The 19,078-nt window shown below is 46.9% G+C and overlaps 1 protein-coding gene and 1 pseudogene across 1 annotated transcript in view; one reads left to right on the top strand and one right to left on the bottom strand.

Annotated features, from left to right (window-relative positions):
- The window catches only part of ABTB3 (ankyrin repeat and BTB domain containing 3), a 371,198-nt gene that overhangs the window by 271,037 nt on the left and 81,083 nt on the right, over positions 1 to 19,078 (bottom strand). The gene's annotated exons all lie outside the window — the stretch shown is intronic.
- LOC126074806 (40S ribosomal protein S3a-like) lies at positions 1,309 to 5,120 on the top strand (annotated as a pseudogene).

Below are 19,078 nucleotides of genomic sequence, written 5' to 3'. Positions count from 1 at the left end.
AGGTGGCAACGCCCATCCGGGCAGGAAGGTACTTACAATTGGGAAAGTGCTTGGACATGGTTGGTGCAGACAGTGAGCCTCAAACGGTACACAGCGCAGGCGCCCAATAAACATGTTTATTTAATGAAACTAATTTGGAGCTGCTGGGTAAGGTGTAAGCAACACAGGTGAATGCCTAGAGGGTTTGGGGGGAGGGAATGGTGGTCAAGGCCATAGCCAAATAGCCTAGACCACAGTGTTAACAGTGAACCTAAATGCCAAACCGGGGGCAAGGGTGGTTCAATGGTAGATGTCTTGCTTTTCATGCAGGAGACCTGGGTTCGATTCCCAGCCAATGCATATGAAGCACAGCCACCGCTCTGTTATTAGAGGCTTGTGTGTTGCTATGATGCTGAATAGGTTTTAGGGGAGCTTCCAGACTAAGAAAGACTAGGAAGAAAGGCCTGGCAATCTAGTTCCAAAAAATCAGCCTAAGAAATCCCTATGGATCACAACAGTCTGATCTCCTCGTGCGTGGGGTCACTATGCATCAGGAGCCCATTCCAGGCAGCCAACAACAACAATAAATACCAAACCAGGAAACCGAGACAGAAGCCCTGACTCAGTGGACATGCAAGTGGGTGCTTAGGGCTCTGACTAGGTGAGGACAACAGCAGCATTTCTAGATGCCACCTGCTGATGAAGGCAGAGGTGGGCTGCCATAGCCAGAGACTAGGCTGGGCCAGGTCTGCAGGCGGGTGTGCTCAGAACCCCATAGAGAAGTCTTCAAAGCACGGGGCCGCCCATGGACACAATGGTAAGAGCCAAAGTGAACCATGGTGAAACCCTAGGACTCCCTCCACCTGAGGTCCTCTGGGCTGACTGCAGGGCTGCAGCTCGCTCTGCTGGGAGTCACCAGGCCATCCTGGAGGAAGCCCCTGAAGATGATAATAATGACAATATCTATCACTTCCTGACAGTTCACTCTGTGCCAGGCATTGTCCTAAATACCTGACATGCATGAACCTCCTTCAACAGCACAACAACCCTATAAGGATGCCATTATTATATTTTGCAAAGGAGGAAACCAAGGCACAAAGAGGTGAAGAACACAGCTGGGATGTGACCCCTCCCCATAATTTGGCTCTAAAATCTATAAATCTATACTTCTAACCAAAAAAAAAAAAGAAAACCAAACCCGTTGCCATTGAGTTGATACCAACTCAGCCAGGCTAAAAAACTGCTCACATTTGAACAGCACTTTAATGTTTACAAAAGCACATCTGCTGTTGTGTCCTCATTTGAGCCTCAAGTGGTCTTAATGCAGCAATGCAGTGCCCACCAGTACCAGGTCCCACCGGTACCGGGTAGCCGGGAACAGAAGGGACAGAGAATTTGGTGGTAGGAGGAAGTACTAAGCTGAGAGGATGCAGACTTCCCTAATGGAAGCACAGTGTCTCTATAATTCATGGCTTGACCTTGTCTGTGACCTTGTCTTGTACTACTCTGTGACCTTGGTAAAGCTGATTATCCTCTCTGAGCCTTAGTGTCCTCCTCTAAAAATTGAGCCAAGAAGGGCCACCTCCAAGAACTACTAGAAGAATCATGAAAGATGACATGTATGAATTGCCTGGAGAAACTCATTTCCGGGGTTAGTTGTGGGGCTTCAAGAAGCATCTGTGTGGAAGCGCTTTGCAGGAGGGCTTGATAGAGCAATGGTGATGAGCCTGGGTTTGGAATCAGGTAGCCCTGGGTGGGAATCCAAGCCTCGCTACTTACTAGCTGTCTAACCTTGAGAAAGTGAATATACATGTCTGCCCCTTGGTTTTATCACTCACTCAGCAAACATTTATTGAGAACCTACTATGACCCAGGCACTGTGACAGGTGTTATTCCGTAAAATGGGGTACAACGTAGCAAGGATTAAATGACATCACCACTAAGAAGGGCTTCTTGCGGCACCTGGCCATCATGAGGGCAACTGCCAGTTACTTGGAATCGTTTGTCTCCTGCCCTGTCACAGCAGCAGTGAGATGAGCTGAAGGGAGGTTTTTGGAAGCCTTTGGTTTCCATTTCCCAGGCTCTCCCTGGCACCCCTCCCCCACCCCAATGGGAAATGAAACCCAGAGGTTGTCTTCCCTGCCCTGCTCACAGTTCCCACTAGAAAGTACAGAGCGAGTCTTCCTGTGACCTCATTAGAAAACCACAAAAGGTCTATTTTTAAGACAAGGGGCGATGATTGCATTTTGTAGGGCAGGAGCTCCCATCCCTGCCCCATCACCTATAGGGCCTCTCAGGGAAGCTTTCCCTCTGTGTCGCTTACATACAAATCCCCTGCTTCCTCAACCGCTGCAGAGGGGCCCCGAGATGGCCAGACCTTCTCACTTGCTCCTTTCTTCACCTCACAAACTGTTCTTGCTCTGGGGACCTTAGCCTGCAGGAACCAAACCACTTCACAGTTTCTCACCGGCTTCCACCTTAGGCCTCTTAGCATCCTGTCCACCATGAGGTCTGTGCTGAGACTTTTACGGGGAGGCAGAACTTCCCTGAGTCCCACTTGTTCTGATACCCTAAAAAACAAAAACAAAACCAAAAGCTACCTTTTCTCTATTAACATAGCCTACACTCTTCATTTTAGTAAACATGTATTAAGTGCCTACTGTGTACGTGACACTGGGCTTGGCTTATCAATGGACATGATTTCCGACTTCATAGAGCTTATAGTCTTGTAGCAGACATGACTTGCAAATTTAGATGACAGCTACAGAGGAAGAAAACACAGGGTTCAGTGAGCCAGAAGAATGGACAGATGAAATTTGGACCTAGAGGTAAAAAATGGCCCCTGTGATCTGATGCCACTGAGGCTGGATGAACTCCCAAAACTATTGCACTGAGGAAATCTTGAAATCTTAAACCAGAAATATTCATTGAAGTATTATTTAAACCAAACAAAACTTTAGCTCAACTAGTCAACAATGTCTGCCTTGAGCATTCTGCTCTTTTGAAGAACTATCTATATGGGATCAAACCGACAACAGTAACTTGAAAGGTTAAATAGGAAGCTTGGGGCAGTGAGTTTCCGTTAATGGGGGAGGAACCACTCCAGAAAAGGAGAGTGAGAATGGTTGAACAACTTAAAGAATATAATCAATGTCACTGAATTGTGTATGTAGAAATTGTTGAATTGGTGTATGTTTCTGCTGTGTATATGTTCAATAAATAAAATAAATTCCTTAAAAAAAAATGGCCCCTCTGAGACAGTGACGTTTACATTGAAAGATAAGCAGCGACTAGACGGGCAAAGAAAGAGGAGAAGAGAGGATCCACTCAGAGGGATCGATATGAGCAAAGGCTCAGTGAGAAAAAAGAGCTTGACCCAAATGTGAAACAGAAAGGCCGGTGTGGCCAGAGAAGAATGAATGAGGGGCAGAGCAGTGAGAGATGAGGCCTGGAGGCAGGCAGGGGCTGGATAATATAGCAACTAGTGGGTCATGGTAAGGGGCCATTTACTTCATACAATAGCCCTACTGCTTGCCAAAGCCACTTGTCTTAAAGGAGCCCAGATCAGAACCTCAGGAACAGTTAGAAGGTTCCTGCCAAGGAAGGGGAGAAAAAGGTCAAAGCATCAGCCTCTACTTCCGGGGAAGGAGCTCCCAATCTCACAGGCTTGGGGAATGGGAAACCCAAAGAAGCTAACCAAGGTGGGGACCTCTGCCATGAATCCCTGGAAGGCAGAGATGCCCAAGGTAAAAGGGCTTCTTTTCATGGCTGGCATTTATTGAACTGTGTGATATGCGTTGTATTGGGCCAGGGGTGTAGCAGGGGTAAGGAAAACCCAGCAGCAATCTCTAAATTACTCCCCCATCCCCCCAATTCAAGCACCAAGAGGCAATCTCTAAGCTGCACCCCCTACCCCAATTTAAAGATGAATAGTTGGGTCAAGCTCTCTTTTCTCACTGAGCCTTTGCTCATATCGATCCCTCTGAGTGGATCCTCTCTTCTCCTCTTTCTTTGCCTGTCTAGTCGCTGCTTGTCTTTCAATGTTAACATCACTTTCTCAGAGGGGCCATTTTTTTTTTAAGAATTTATTTTATTTATTGAACATATACACAGCAGAAACATACACCAATTCAACAATTTCTACGTACACAATTCAGTGACATTGATTATATTCTTTAAGTTGTTCAACCATTCTCACTCTCCTTTTCTGGAGTTGTTCCTCCCCCATTAACGGAAACTCACTGCCCCAAGCTTCCTATTTAACCCTTCAAGTTACTGGATTTGGCGAATCTGTAGGTGCTGAGCAGAAAAAGAGGGCAAAATATTGAATGACGTAGGAAGCATCAAAAGAAGGTGGAAGGAAGAAGAAGCGCCTTACAAAAGGTGGCAAAAAAGGAGCCAAGAAGAAAGTGGTTGATCCATTTTCTAAGAAAGATTGGTGTGATGTGAAAGCACCAGTTAGGTCAATATAAGAAATATTGGGAAAACACTAGTCACAAGGACTCAAGGAACTAAAATACATCTGATGGCCTTAAGGGTTGTGTTTTCGAAGCGAGCCTTGCTGACCTGCAGAACGATGAAGCTGCATTTAGAAAATTCACGCTAATTACTGAGGATGTTCAGGGCAAAAACTGCCTGACCAACTTCCATGGCACGGATCTTACCCGTGACAGAATGTGCTCCTTGGTCAAAAAATGGCAACCATGATTGAAGTGCATGTTGATGTCAAGACTACCAACGGTTATTTGCTTAGTCTGTCCTGTGCTGGTTTTACTAAAAAACACAATGACCAGGTTCGGAAGACCTCTTATGCTCAGCACCAACAGATTCGCCAAATCCAGAAGAAAATGATGGAAATTATGACCCCAGAGGTACGGACAAATGATGCGAAAGAAGTGGTCAATAAATTGATTCCACACAGCACTGGGAAAGGCATAGAAAAGGCTTGCAAATCTATTTATCCTCTCCATGACGTGTTCGATAGAAATGTAAAAATGCTAAAGAAGCCTAAGTTTGAATTGGGAAAATTCATCGAGCTTCATGGTGAAGGTAGTAGTTCTGAAAAAGCAACCGGAGATGAGACGGGTGCTACAGTTGAACGAGCTGATGGCTATGAGCCCCCAGTTCAAGAATCTGTTTAAAATTCAGATTTTTAATGGTGACAAATAAAAGATCTTATTTGGTGGGGGCGGGGGGAGGGAGATGGAAGGAGCACAAAGAGTCTTTGTACCAAAAAGATCTGGTCGATGTTCAATCATTTCAGAAGGTAGCAAATGACCAAGAACCAGTAATACTGAAGGAAGAAGTTCAAGTTGCATTGAAGGCACTGGCAAAAAACAAGGCTGCAGGAATTGACAGAATATCAATTGAGATGTTTCAACAAATAGATGCAGCGCTGGAAGTGCTCACTCATCTATGACAAGAAATCTGGAAGACAGCTACCTGGCCAATTGACCATTCCAAAAGAAAGGTGAACCAACAGATCGTGGAAATTATTGAACAATATCTTAATATCACACACAAGTAAAATTTTGTTGAAGGTAATTCAAAAACAGTTGCAGCGACAGGGAACTTCCAGAAATTCAAGCCAGATTCAGAAGAAGACGTGGAACGAGGGATATCGTTCCTGATGTCAGATGGATCTTGGCTGAAAGCAGATAGAATACTAGAAAGATGTTTTTTGTTGTTGTTAGGCACCGTCAAGTCAATTCCAACTCAAAACAACTCCATGTACAACAGAAAGAATGATGTTTACCTGTGTTTTATTGACTGTGTAAAGGTATTCAACATTGTGGATCATAACAGATTATGGATAACATTGGGAAGAATGGGAATTCCAGAACACTTAATTGTGCTCATGCGGAACCTGTACATAGCCCAAGAGGCAGTCGTTTAAACGGAACAAGGGGATACTAAGTGGTTTAAAATCAGAAAAGGTGTCCATCAGGGTTGTCTCTTTTCACCATAGTTATTCAATTTTTTCAGCATATTTATGCAGGGCAAACAATCTAAGAAGCTGGACTATACGAAGAAGATTGTGGTATCAGGATTGGAAGAAGACTAATTAACAACCTGCATTATGCAGATGACACAGCCTTGCTTGCTGAAAGCAAAGAGAGCTTGAAGCACTTAGTGATGAAGATCAAAGACTACAGCCTTCCGTATGGATTCCACCACACCATAAAAGAAGACTGAAGAAGAATTGATGCTTTTGGATTATGGGGCTGGTGAAGAATATTGAATATATCATGGACTGCCAGAAGAACAAACAGATGTCTTGGAAGAAGTACAGCCAGAATGCTCCTTAGAAGCGAGGAAGGCATAACTTCGTTTCACGTACTTTGAACATGTTATCAGGAGGAACCAGTACCTGGCAAGGATACCATGCTTGGTGAAGTGAAAGGTTAGCAGAAAAGAGGAAGACCCTCAACAAGATAGAGGACCTCTGATTTTTAACATTGACTCACTCCAACATGGAAAAACATAAACTTTGTCTCCAAGGAACATAGAACATGAAATCTGAGCAAAAACATTCGATCTTTTTTAAATTAACTCATCCATGGAGAATGGGAGAGGAAACCTTGGCTGTAGTAACCATCGCCACAACACCAACATAATCATAATCATTTTTTTTTTTTTAGCACTTACTGTGTGCCAGGCGCTGTGAAAAGCACTTTATATATACTAACTGAGCTGTAGATCAATCCAGAATACAGAAGTCAGGGAGACAAGAAACAACCAGCAAATGAGACCCTCTAGTGCTGCACAGACTAGACTTAGTCCCAGCACAGGCCCTCAAATGCTGGAGGACAGCTGGACCAGACCTCCAGGGGGAAGGGGGAGGAAAAGGAAGACGAGGAAGGGAGAGGGAGAGAAAGAGGGAGAAGGACAAGGGACAAGGAAGAAAAGGAAGGAGGAATCCCCCAAATTATTTGGGGGGAATAAAGACCAAACTGATTAAAAAAAAAAAAAAACCCTATAGGAGATGCTGGAAGGCAAGAATCTTCATCTCCATCTCCCTAGAACTTAGCCCAGGGCCTGGTACGTTCTGTGTGTATTTGTGTGTATATGTGTGTGTGTGTTTATATCAGTGATAAATTGAAATTAGTTAACCTAAATCAAAAACTCCCAAGTCCCAGATGGAAGGTGTAGTTGCTGTGGGCTGCTCAGAGGAAAGAGTCATTACACTGGCCTGGTGGTCTAGAAAGGCTCCAGGGAGGAGGTGTGCTTAGCCTGCCTGGCACAGAGCAGGTGCTTCATAAATACTGTTGAGTGAATGAATGAATGGACTTACAAATGAGACACCAACCCTGCCTCCCTTCTTTGCAGCACCTGGGACACTCATGACCATGTCATTATTACACCTGGTGATTTCTTTAACACCCGTCTTCCCTACTGAACAGTCTCCACGAAGCTGGCAAGGACACTGCCTGTATCATCACCATTGAGTCCTCATCACCCAGCCAACCCTGGCACACAGTAGTTGCTCAACAAATACTCAGCAGGGGCAGGAGAGACCTGCACAGGCAGGGTCCTGGGAGTGTGACTGTTTAAAGTGGGTTTGCAATCCAGCTGCCTGTCTTATCCATACCATCCCCCTTGCACACACAGGCACACACCCATACACACACTCTCTCTCTCTCCATTTTCCTTTAATTTCCCAGCTTCCCACCCCAGCACGCCCAGGCTGCTGTGGCACGCCAGGGACACTACTGTGACATGACACACAATGAGAAAACCGTGTGTGTGGCAGCATCGGTTAGAAGAGTGTAGCAGGTAGAGGCTGAGCAAGGCCAATCTGCCGGAGGCTCAGGAATGTCTACCCTGCCCTAGTCTACAACCAGGGCCAAGCAGGTGATCAAACAGTTCTGTCCTGCTGAATCACTAGGCCCAAGCTGACTCAGGACAGAGTGAAGCAAATGCTCTTTTAGGTTCTAGAAGGGTCATCAATCCCTGAAGATATGGAGATGGTGTCCTTCAGGTCAATGTTAATATCCCATTGATAACGTTGTTGTTGTTGTTGTTGTTAGTTGCCATGGAGTCCATTCCCACTCATGGCAACCCTATGTGTGCAAAGTAGAACTGCCCCATAGGGTGTGACCTCAAGGTTTTGACTTTCAGAAGCAGATTGCCCGGCCTGTCTTCCCACGTGCCTCTGGGTGAGTTTGAACCACCAACCTTTCAGCTAGTAGTTGAGCATTTAACAGCAGCCCCCAGGGATTCCTGCGTTGATAATAACACCCCTCATTTTTGTTTTGTGTTTTAATTTTATAAAGGGCCTTCCCCTACATAAATCAAAAAACCAAACCCAGTGCCGCTGAGTCGATTCCAACTCATAGCGATCCTATAGGACAGAATAGAACTGCCCCATAGAGTTTCCAAGGAGCGCCTGGCAGATTCAAACTGCCAACCCTTTGGTTAGCAGCCAGAGCATTTAACCACTACGCCACCAGGGTTTCCTTCCCCTACATAATCTCATTAAATAGCCATTCGGCAACAACAATTTATTGAGCAGCCACTACATGCCAAGCACTGTGCTAAGCACTGGGGATACAGCCACGGACAAGACAGTGAGGTGTCTGCCCTCACTGGAGCATCTAAGGATGGAGTCCCACAAGCAAATGTCAACTGACAACTGATCAGCCACAAACGGATGGTATGTAGTCCTATGAGTGCATAATGGGAATCAACCCAGATAGGTAGGTGTGACGACAGACCAAGACCTGAAGGAGAAATGAGTCCACCAGGTAAAGTGAATGAAGGCCATGCAGGACCAGCCATGTTTCGTTCTGTTATACATAAGGTCACCATGAGTCAGAGCCGTCTGGATGGCAATTAACAACAGCAAAGGGAAAGGGGCACAGAAGAGCATTCTAGCAGAGGGAAGAGCCTGTACGAAGGGCCTGAGGTGGGAGAGAACAGCCCTGTCAGGTAGGCAAGGCCATAATCACATTACCCCCATTTTACAGATGAGGAACGAAAACCCAGAACACTTAGTCAAGGTCACACAGCAGAACTAGGACCAGAACTTAGATTTCTCACTCAAGCCTTGGTATTCTGAAACTCCATGAAGCCCTCCCAGTTCTCAAGGCCCTTTTCCCGGGGGTGCCATAGTCCAGGCTGGGATGTCAATGGGAGATAGCAAGAGGGTGGGATCAGGGCTGTTCTCACGAGGTTTTCCAGGCCAGCAAGAAGCAGGAAATGCCAACTGTTTCCAGAGAATGCTCACTCTCCCAAGACTGTACAACTCAAGTCAGGGCTGGGGGACCCCAGGAGCTGTCACCCTGGCCCAGCTGCTCTGACTGGCACCTCTGGGGGCTGGGCAAGCACCAAGGCAGGAGGTTTTGCAAGGAACATCTCAGCCCTGGCAGACAGAGTATTGCTGAGTCAGCAGGCACCACACCTCCACTGAGGCTTCTCGGAACCTCACCCCAGCCAGCAGGAAGGGAGGACAGGCTCCTGACCCTGATGACGCCAGCCAAGCCAATATATCATCCAGTTATGTTCAGATAACTAATATTTGTCATGTGCCTACTAAGCGAATTCTCACCTCCCGTGCAGGAGACCAAGGTTCGATTCCTGGCCAGTGCCTCATGCACAGCTACCACCCACCTGTCAGTGGAGACTTGTGTGTCCCTGTGATGCTAAACAGGTTTCAGCAGCGGTTCTAGACTAAGATGGACTAGGAAGAAAGGCCTGGCAATTTACTTCGGAAAAACAGTCAGTGAAAACCCTATGGAGCACAACTATCTGATCTGCAACTGATCATGGGGGTGGCACAGGAATGGGCAGCGTTTCGTTCTGTTGTGCGTGGGGTCGCTGTGAGTCACAACAAACTGGCTGGTTGCTAACAGTAACAACAACCTACTAGCACTGCTCTAAGTACTGGAAAGGTGAGAAGCGGAGGAAGAGCTACAGGTCTTGGTGACCTGGGTGCTGGAGTTGACAAAGTCCAAGTGATCACCTTGGTTTCCGGCCATGACCTCCAGCTCCAGTGATTTAAAAACAAAACACTGGTCAGAGTCAGCAACCCTGCTGTAGTGGATGCTGTAGGGCTCCCTTTGGGTCCCCCTTCAGGGCTGAGGTACTCATTCCTTTAGCTGCTGAGTCTCTTCCCAGGAACTGCCCTAAGGGAGTTGCCTTGCCCAACGTCACACCCCCGCTCCTGCTCCAGGGCAGCTGTATCTAATGATGAGCCGCTGTTGGGGTACAAAAGCCTGGCCCCCTTGCCTGAACGGGGGGCAACTCGGAAGGGCCATTCCAGTTCAGAGCTCCCAGGGGATCAGCTAAGGTTTTTGATGCAACTATACTGCAGTTCAACTTCTCTTTCTGTCCAATTTTGCATTCCTGAGCTGATCAAGAGCACTCTACAGTAAACCTCTTGTAGGCCAATCTTAAAGAGTCTCAGAGTCTGTTTTCCAGAGAACCCAGCCTAAACACCTCCCAAGTGGCATTTTGGAAGCCAGGGAACCCCAACCGGCATCGACTTCTTGGGCCAGTGCCATTGGCTTCCAGTCAACCTGTTTCTCAGGGCACATCCTGTTCTTGTGAGAAATAGCCACATGCTGGTTAAGAATGTTGTTGGCTCTGGAGCCAGGCTGCCTGAGTTCGAATCCCAGCTCCACCCTTCTTAGCTATATGACTTTAAGCAAGTCTGTTCTGTTTCTTTGTTTGTCAAGTGGGATTCCATCTCACAGGAAGTTGCGGATTACACGTGTTAATACATACAAAGTCTTTAGCGCATGACCTGTCACTTGGCAAATGCCCCGGACATGGTAGCTCTCAGCTACTGCTGTTTCTGCAAGGTGTAAGCTTGTCTCATCTCTCCTGTAGGGATCACAGGTGTGCAGGTCTGTCCCCCAGTGTGCCCAGCACAGCCTGGGCCTGATATTAATTGCCGAGTGGATAGACAGATGGATGAATGCATGCCTGGGTGCCTGGAGTGACACTTAGATGGGTGCTCTTGCTGTTTCACTTTATCCAGTGTTCTAGATGCTTCAGAAGGAAAAACCCTGAGCAGATGGAAGACAGTTATCTGAACTGTCTGAAATTTGCTTATCACTAATTCAGATCACCTAGGGACATGCCATTTCCATAAATCAACCAACCACAATAGGCCCACCCCGGCAAAGCATAAAGATGACAATAATAATCATGTGTATTTATGCAGTGCCTTTGTTCTGCAAAGCTCCAACAGTCGACAAGCATTATCTCATTAATCCTACTGCCATCTCTGAAAGGTAGGCAGAGAGCAGGCACCTCTCCCCTTGAATAGGCAGGAAAATAATACTGATAGTAAGAGCAAACACTTATTGATCATTTACTATGTGCTGGGCACCATTTCGGAAACCCTGGTGGTGTAGTGGTTAAGTGCTACGGCTGCTAAGCAAAGGGTAGGCAGTTTGAATCCACCAGGCGCTCCTTGGAAACTCTGTGGGGCAGTTCTACTCTGTCCTATAGGGTCGCTAGGAGTTGGAATCGACTCAATGACACTGGGTTTGGTTTTTTTGGTTTGGGCACCATCTCAAGTGTTTTATAAATATTAACTCACATTTAACTCTGGGAGGTAGTTACTATTGTTATAGATGATGAAATCAGAATCTAGAGAGGTTCAGGAATTTGTCCAAGGTCACCCAGCCTGCAAGGAGAGGAAGGAGGAGTCTCTCCCTGGCTCTAGAGTCTACTACATGCTTCATCTCGCACCCTGCTGGCTCCCAAAACACAATGCACAGAGACTAATGCAAAAGTCAGACTCTGACAGAAAATACCACGTGAGGGTCTCAGGTCAGCCATACTGCAGGGTGAGGGGTGAGCATTATAGACTGTGACTTCAGGAGTGGGTTTGTGCCCCAAAAGTGGCACTCACTTGTTGGCTGATTTTGCCCTTTGCTTGAGGGCAAAAAACCAAGAGGCACAAAGTAAGCTATTACAGTCATTGGAACCTTACGTAGCTTGAGTGAGTTTCAGAAAAGGTCTTGACATGGAGTCGGGAAGAACATAAGGGAACAGGTAGAAATGGAGGGCGATGGTGCCATCAAGGGGGTGAAGGGTGTCAGAATACAGACACACACACAAGCGTACCTTTTGTCCATCTCAAGGACCCTCCCACCTTGCTAAGTAAGACTCCGGGCAGCAGCTCCAAAGATGTTTCTAAAAAGGAGTCAGATCCCACCATGCCCCCGCTTAAACCTTCCAGTGTCTTTCCACCCAAACCCCTTGCCTCCAGGGACTAGCCCCTACATGGCCAGTCCTGGCCTACCAGTACCAGTTACCACTGAGTCAACTCCAACTCACGGTGACTCCTTGTGAGTCAGAGTAGAACTGTGCTCCACAGGGTTTTCAATGGCTAATTTAGATAGCCAGGCCTTTCTTCCGAGGTACCTCTGGGTAGACTTGAACCTCCAACTTTTTAGTTAGCAGCCAAGCTCATTAATTATTTGCACCACCCAGGGACTCCGGTCTGGCCTACCTTTCCAAAATCCTCCTCCCGCTCCCCGAGTATGTTCCCAACTCAGTGATTCTTTTGGACCCTCGAACACACCAAGCTCATTCCAGATAAATCACCTCCTCTGGGATGCCCTCCCTGGATGCCCAACCTGAGAGAGCCTGGTTACTCTCCAGCCATCCCTATCCTAATTCTTGTTGATCTTGTTTATTTATTCACACATTATTTTCTCTCCTAATTAGAATGTAAGCCCCTGCCAGGGCGTGGTTCATGTCTGACTTGGTCACGACCATATCCCCAGCCCTTCATACAGTAGGCTGCTCCACAAATATCTGTTGAAGGAATTATAATAATGAACACTTATACAGTACCCATTACACTCTGCTGAGGTGGATCCCATTATTATCCCCATTTCACAGATGAGGTTAATTAACTTGCCTGAAGTCACAAAGCCAGTAAAGGAGTGAGTCTGGGCTTGAACCAGGTGGTCTGGCTGCTACGTCCATGCTCCACACCCCACTGTAGTCCGAATGGCTCTCCCTGCCTGAGAATATGTCCCCAGCTCCTTTAAACGACAAAGGAAGCTCTCGGTAATCGGACTCAATCCCCTTTCCAGCCTCATCTCTCGCCATTCCCTACACACTAAGCTCCAACCTTGGGAAATTTTCCAGAAGACCCTGCCTTCTCTCGTCCCCCAGATTTGCCCTTGCTGTTTTCCACCTGGAGCTCTCATCTTTCTTGACAACTTCTCCACCCCTCTAAGGTTCCAGCTCAGCCAGCCTCCTTAGGAAGCCTCTTCAGACCCCTCAGACAGGGGCTGGATGCCTCCTACGCATCCCCTCAGCACCCCACACTTTCCATGTTCTTAGACATTCTGGTGGGCACATGAAGTTACATGGCCCACACCCATTCCTTTCTTTCAACAAATATTTATTATGTGCCTACTAAGTATCCAGCACTTCTGAAGTCTCTGGCCACGCAGGGCTTACTTTCTAGAGGGACTGACAGCCAATAAATAAAGCAAACAAACAATATATGTTAGGGAGAATGATGACGACAAAGGCAGAGTAGAGGGAACCCCCCCCAAAAAAACCCAAACCCATTGGTATAGAGTCGATTCTGACTCATAGTGACCCTATAGGACAGAGTAGAACTGCCCCATACAGCTTGCTAGGAGTGCCTGGTAGATTTGAACTGCTGACCTTTTTGGTTAGCAGCCAAACTCTTAATCACTACGAGCAACCAGAGGGAAAGAGAGTAATGGAATTTAGGACTCTTTTAGATGGGATGGTCAAGGAAAGCTGTGCATTCAGTAGACCAGGTGCCCAAATATTTTTGATCTCACACACACACACACACACACACACACATGCACGCACCATTGCTGTTGAGTCAATTCCGACTCATAGCGAGCCCAGAGGGCAGGGTAGGGTTTCCCACGGGGTTTCCAAGGAGTGGCTGGTGACTACCAACCTTTTGGTTAGCAGCCGAGCTCTTAACCACTGCACCGTTTTATACTAAGGAAGAGGCATTATTATCCTGCTTTTTATTGTGGTAAAAATGTATCTAACAAAATATTTGCCAATTTAACAATTTTTCCATGTACAATGTGTTAATCTTGTTGCACAACCATCAACACTATCCTTTTCCAAATTATTCCAACACGATTAATAGGAGCTCAGTGCCTTCTAAGTAATGACTCCCGTTTCCTCCTCCATCACTTCCGCTGCTGTTGGTGGCGGGTGCCATTGAGTGATCCTGACTCACAGCGACCCGGTGAGACAGGGCAGAACTGCCCCATAGGGTTTTCCAGGCTGTAAGCTTTACGGAGGGGCCCTGGTAGCACAGTCATTGAAGCGCTCAGCTGCAAACCAAAAGATCAGTGATTTGAACCCACCAGCTGCTCCGCGGGAGGAAGATGTGGCAGTCTGCTTCCATAAAGACTACAGCTTTGGAAACCCTATGGGGCAGTTGTACTCTATCCTATAGGGTCACTGAGTTGGAACTGATTCCCCGGTAGTGGGTTTTTGTTAATCTTTAAGGGAGCGGATCACCAGGTCTTTCTCCCGCAGAGCCATTGGGTGGGTTGGAACTACCAACCTTCCAGTTAGCAGCCGAGCATTTAACCATTGTACTACCAGCGCTCCTTCCCACCTCTGACAACCACTAATAAACCTTATTCTCTATGTATTTGGCACACCCCTGCAATTCTTCAGCATAACCCCTCTGTGTGTGAATATGACTTTCTTTACAGATTGCACTTAACACTGACGTGCTACTACACTATATAGCTCATTATAAAGTGCACACAAGGTAAAGAAACACTAAAAGGATGAGAAACAATAAACAGGAAGATATGTTCTAGAACTTTCTCCCTGCTCTGGGTACATCATCCTGCACTCTTGTGCATGCACCCTCTTTTGGGGACTACTGTGCCAGCCTGTCAGCTTAGCTCAGTGTTAAAAGAAAAAAATGCAAACAAAGAAACAAGGCCACTCCCTGTTCCTAACTGATTACATACAGCAGGCTCTCATGGATAATTTGTCAAATGACTCAGGGCATGGTGTTCAGTAAACGCTAGGTAAGTCAGCTTCAGACAGGTCATTTCCTACTTCTGGGACTCAGTTTTCCCATCTGTAAATACAGGGTGTGGTCTAAATCCCCCATGGCCTTCCTTGACTTGACAACTAATGAATTCCTGAAGCTGCACAAGCACAGACACCAGGTTCAAGTTCATTTACCCTGAACCGTACCATTGTTCTCTGGCCAAGAGGGCAGCTGACTCAGGTGTGTTGCAATGTGCAGCCAAGTTCTGGGGTGGGCTGGGCTTTCATTTGCTGGTCTTTTATTGATTTTCCCGGTTTATACATGAAAAAAAAAATACAAACAAAGAAACAAAGGCACCCCATCCCCAATCCCCGTAAATTATGCAGAGATTCAGGAGGGTAATGAAAACCATAAAGCATTCACCGAGATAACAGATCCCAATCTTCCATAATCTTTGGTGAGAAAACACAAAACAGCAGGCCAATGACACTCATTCATAAATACCAGGTCTGTTTACTGGCGTGCAGTTCAGAGCACGTTTGCTGGTGCTGAGAATGCTTTTTGTTGTTGGGCGCCCCAGGAATTAAGGGTAGGCCCTTTAAGGGTCGAAGATGAATCACAGCATCTCCCAACGACAGGCGCCTGTGAATTCTGTTCCATTCTAATGTAGTTAGGAGCCCTGGTGGTGCAGTGGTTAAGCACTCAGCTGCTAACTGAAAGATGAGAGGTTCAAACCCACCAACCGCTCGGCAGGAGAAAGATGCGGCAGCTTACTCCCGTGAAGATTTACAGCCTTGGAAACCCTATGGGGCAGTTCTACTTTGTCCCATAAGGTCTCTATGAGTCAGAATCGATTCAACAGCAAAGAGTATAAGGCAGTTAGGTGGGGGCCGCTCTAATTCCTTCTGGACTGCAGCCAGACTCAATAATATTGTGAGACATTAGGGTGGATGCAAGTAAGCCCGTTGTTCAGTTAAGGAAACTGAGGCTCAGAGAAATTAACTTGTTCCAGAGCTACACTGCTTAAAGGAGGGAATTCAAGACAAAGCCAAGGCTTCCTGGGAGCCCTCCCATTGATCCTCATTCTCCTGAAAGGCTCTGTAAGTTTCTCAAGGTCGGGCCAGTCTTCACATCTATCTCCTTCTGCCCTGGCACAAGGCTTTGCTGGTGGTCGGTGACGACTAATATTGAGGAAGGAAGAAAGGAAGTGAGAAGAGAAGTGATAGAGAGACACAGTGGCCGGGGAGCTGGGGTGCGGAGGGGAATTCAATCCATGACTTGTCCAAGACCACGGAGTTGGTTCCTGATGCAGCCAACACTGAGAACAATGCCAACAACGACTGTATGCAGAGCCTTTACTCTGCACTGGAGGCCCTGGGTGGTGCGAACTGTTAACATGATTGGTTACTAACCAAAAAGTTGGAGGTTCAGATCTACCCAGGGTCACCTCTGAAGAAAGGCCTGCTGATCTACTTCCGAAAAATCAGCCATTAAAAACCAAATGGAGTACCATTCTACCCTGACACACATGGGGCCGCCATGAGTTGGAACTGACTCAACGGGAACTGGTTTGGGGTTTTACGCTGCACCTGATGGAGATACCACTGCTTTAAGTGCAATGTGTAATATACTCTTCCAAAAACCCTTTGGGCAGGCACTATTATTATCCCCATTATACAGAAGGGGGAACGGAGGCTCAGAGAGGTTCAGTAATTTGCTCAAGGTCACTCAGCAGGTAGGTAGTAAATCTAGGATGTCAGCTATGACAGCTCAGGTGCTTAACCACCACGCCAGACAGCCTGTTGTTGGAATCAGAAATCAGACTGTATTTCTTCCGGCACCTCTGCTATTCCGCAGTATAAGAGCTGGAGCGGGTCTCACACCAGGTGGAGGCAGCATCCCGGTGACTCCTGTTTTATAGTCTTCTGGGAAACCCCAACCTGTCTGTGGGACAAAGCACAGAGCCAAAGGCCAGCCAGAGGATATTTTCACAAGTGACAAAAGGCCCCCTCTCATTCTCAGAGGTGGAAGGAACCAGCACAGTTGTAGATTTGGGTATGATTGGCCAGGAGGGCCTGTGAAGGGGTAATGGAGGGAAGGGAGGCCAGTGTGTGGAGGTGGAACCAGGAAGGGGAATGAGGGTCTGGTAAGTGGTCCTGTCATGGTGTCAAGATGGGAACCAAAAAGATGGAAAGGTGGTCCTTCCCAGCTGAGAAGCTTTAAGAAAACCAGCTATGCCATCAAATAGCCCTGGCTCCACCACTTACTTGCTGTGAGACCTTTGACAAATTTCTTACCCTCTCAGATCCTCAGGCCCTCATCTGAAATGGGGATAATAATAGTACCTACTTTCCAGGGTTGTTTTAAGGATCAAATAAAATAACGCATATAAATGGCTTTAAGCACAGGGCCCATGGTAAGCACTCAGTTAGTAGTAGCAACTGGCGATGGTGGTGTGGTCATGCTAAATGAAGCGTAGACTAGGAGGAGGCAAACTCTGAGCAGACATGTCCAAGAGAGAACAATCACATCACCTCCTTGTCATTAAGTGACATGAGGTTAACAGACCATGTCTGAAGACAACCAAGCCAAAGAAAGTGGTTAAGTGACATGCCTGAGGCTGACTCACAAGTGTTTTCTGGGCAGGGGCCCTGGCTGAATCATCTGATATCCCAGTCCCTGGCATCAACTTTGCACAAAGTGGGGCTCCATTTATGTTTGAGAAATTTACAAAGGACTGTGTCTCCTTAAGACCGTAATGAGATTATATTCCCTAATTTCTCCCTTTTCTGAGTTCTCTTTTACTTCCTTCCCCACTGGTTCACTTATCTTCATTCCACACTTCTTGAGCATCTTTTGAGTGCTGTGGTCCTTTTGGAAACTAGGAGAGGTATTAAAAGAAGATTGCTACAGACAGGGCTATAATTGAAACAACGAGACTTAAACATTGAACAACCAAAACATGAATTATTTATCACACCTGGCCACAGGCTACCGCCTATCTAGAACAAGGTCTTCCCCTTACCCGTGTGGGCTCTGTGTGAAATCTTAAATGGGTAATCCTATTCCTACCTGTCTCATTCCCAAATCATTGAGTCCTCTACAGGCATTTGCCCAAGAAGACCATAATGTGGGCTTACAGCTGCTTTGTTGTTGTTAATTGCCACCGAGTCAATTCTGACCTACAGCCATTCCATGTGTACAGTGTAGAACTGCTCCATAGAGTCTTTAAGGCTGTGACTTTTCGGAAGCAGATTGCCAGGCCTGTCTTCTAAGGCGCCTCTGGGTGGGTATGACCCTCCAACCTTTCAGCTAGTAGTCGAGCACTTAACCATTTGTGCCACAAAGAGTTATTCATCTAACCAGTGGAATATCACCACTCAGAAACATAGTGAGAAATCAACCCTGAATCTGACACTGAAAAGCCCTCTATCTCGTGATTACTTGTTGTTATTGCTGGGTGCCATGTTGTTTTTGACTCACAGTGACTCTGTGTGACAAAGTAGGACTACCCCATAGGGTTTTGTAGGTTGTAATCTTTACAAAAGCAGATCTCCAGGTCTTTCTCCCATACAGTGGCTGAGTGGGTTGGACCACTATCCTATCAGTTAGCTGCTGAGCACTTCTTAACCGTTTGCACCGCCAGGGTTCCTTTGGTCATCACTACTGATTAGCATTTCTAAGCAGTACATGCTGCCCCTCCAGGACCCAAGGTACCGCCACAGGAATCCCGAGGAAAGTCCACTGGGCAAGCAGGTTGGTTTCCCCAAGAAGCAGAGGAAGAGATGGAGATTAGCACGCACAGGTACTCTAGGAAGTGCTCTTGGGATTCACACCCGGGTAAGGGAAGGACACGTAGCAGGACTGGGCAGCAGGAGAAGGTGGGCTGTGATGATGCTGCAGCTGAGACCACTAGCACTCTGGAGTTGGAATGACCCTTCAGAGTGGTCCTGAGTCAGTGCTCAGGGACTGGGCACCCCCACACCAATCAGTCGCTGGATGGGGACTGCCTAGAAAGGGGTGTGACCTCAGGCCAGGTGTTCTCTTCAGCAGATTTCCAAAGAGGGCTAAGAGGTGCGGACTGTATCAGCAGCACCTGTAAGAGCT

This window comes from Elephas maximus, chromosome 4, assembly GCF_024166365.1.
Source record: "Elephas maximus indicus isolate mEleMax1 chromosome 4, mEleMax1 primary haplotype, whole genome shotgun sequence".
Classification (NCBI taxonomy): domain Eukaryota; kingdom Metazoa; phylum Chordata; class Mammalia; order Proboscidea; family Elephantidae; genus Elephas; species Elephas maximus.
This window is presented reverse-complemented; position numbering and strand designations above follow the sequence as displayed.